Below are 2207 nucleotides of genomic sequence, written 5' to 3'. Positions count from 1 at the left end.
TGCCCTCTACACTGTCCCATCAAAACCTCCCAGGACAGGTGCCAGCACGGGTTAGATACAGAGAAAACTCCCTCTACACTCTCCCCATCAAACACTCCCAGGACAGGTACAGCACGGTGCTAGATACAGAGTAAAGCTCCCTCTACACTGTCCGCATTCAAACACTCCCAAGACAGGTACAGCACGGGGTTAGATACAGAGTAAAGCTCCCTCTACACTGTCCCCATCAAAAACTCCCAGGACAGGTACAGCACGGGGTTAGATACAGAGTAAAGCTCCTCTACACTGTCCCATCAAACACTCCCAGGACAGTACAGCACAGGGTTAGATACAGAGTAAAGCTCCCTCTACACTGTCCCATCAAAACACTCCAGGACAGGTACAGCACGGGGTTAGATACAGAGTAAAGCTCCCTCTACACTGTCCCCATCAAACACTCCCAGGACAGGTACAGCACGGGGTTAGATACAGAGTAAATTCCTCTACACTGTCCCATCAAACACTCCCAGGACAGGTACAGCACGGGGTTAGATCAGAGTAAAGCTCCTCTACACTGTCCCCATCAAACACTCCCAGGACAGGTACAGCACGGGGTTAGATACAGAGTAAAGCTCCTCTACACTGTCCCCATCAAACACTCCCAGGACAGGTACAGCACGGGGTTAGATACAGAGTAAAGCTCCCTCTACACTGTCCCCATCAAACACTCCCAGGACAGGTACAGCACGGTGTTAGATACAGAGTAAAGTCCCCCTACACTGTCCCCATCAAACACTCCCAGGACAGGTACAGCACGGGGTTAGATACAGAGTAAAGGTCCCTCGACACAGTCCCCATCAAACACTCCAAGAACAGATACAGCATGGGGGGTAGATACAGAGTAAAGCACCTTCTACACTGTCCCCATCAAACACTCCCAGGACAGGTACAGCACGGGGTTAGATACAGAGTAAAGCTCCCTCTACACTGTCCCCATCAAACCCTCAGGACAGGTCCAGGGGGTTAGATACAGAGTAAAGCTCCCTCTACACTGTCCCCATCAAACACTCCCAGGACAGATACAGCACGGGGTTAGATACAGAGTAAAGCTCCCTCTACTCTGTCCCAACAAACACTCCCAGAACAGGTACAGCACGGGTTAGATACAGATTAAAGCTCACTCTACACTGTCCCCAGCAAACACTCCCAGGACAGGTACAGCACGGGGTTAGATACAGAGTAAAGCTCCCTCTACACTGTCCCCATCAAACACTCCCAGGACAGGAACAGCACGGGGCTAGATACAGAGTAAAGCTCCCTCTACACTGTCCCCATCAAACACTCCAGGACAGGTACAGCACGGGGTTAGATACAGAGTAAAGCTCCCTCTACACTGTCCCCATCAGCACTCCCAGGACAGGTACAGCACAGGGTTAGATACAGAGTAAAGCTCCCTCTACACTGTCCCCCATCAAACACTTCCAGGACAGGTACAGCATGGGGTTAGATACAGAGTAAAGCTCCCTGTACACTGTCCCCATCAAACACTCCCAGGACAGGTACAGCACGGGGTTAGATACAGAGTAAAGCTCCCTCTACACTGTCCCCATCAAACACTCCCAGGACACGTACAGCACGGGGTTAGATACAGAGTAAAACTCCCTCTACACTTTCCCCATCAAACACTCACAGGACAGGTACAGCAGAGGGTGAGATACAGAGTAAAGCTCCCTCTACACTGTCCCCATCAAAACACTCCCAGGACAGGTACAGCACGGGGCTAGGTACAAAGTAAAGCTTCCTCTACACTGTCCCCATCAAACACTCCCAGGACAGGTACAGCACGGGGTTAGATACAGAGTAAAGCTCCCTCTACACTGTCCCCATCAAACACTCCCAGGACAGGTACAGCATGGGTTAGATACAGAGTAAAGCTCCCTCTACACTGTCCCCATCAAACACTCCCAGGACAGGTACAGCACAGGGTTAGATACAGAGTAAAGCTCCCTCTACACTGTCCCCATCAAACACTCCCAGGACAGGTACAGCACGGGTTAGATACAGAGTAAAGCTCCCTCTACACTGTCCCCATCAAACACTCCCAGGACAGGTACAGCACGGGGTTAGATACAGAGTAAAGCTCCCTCTACACTGTCCCATCAAACACTCCAGGACAGGTACAGCACGGGGTAGATACAGAGTAAAGCTCCCTCTACACTGTCCCCATC

This window comes from Carcharodon carcharias, chromosome 29, assembly GCF_017639515.1.
Source record: "Carcharodon carcharias isolate sCarCar2 chromosome 29, sCarCar2.pri, whole genome shotgun sequence".
Lineage (NCBI taxonomy): Eukaryota > Metazoa > Chordata > Chondrichthyes > Lamniformes > Lamnidae > Carcharodon > Carcharodon carcharias.
Note: the sequence above shows the minus strand (reverse complement) of the source record.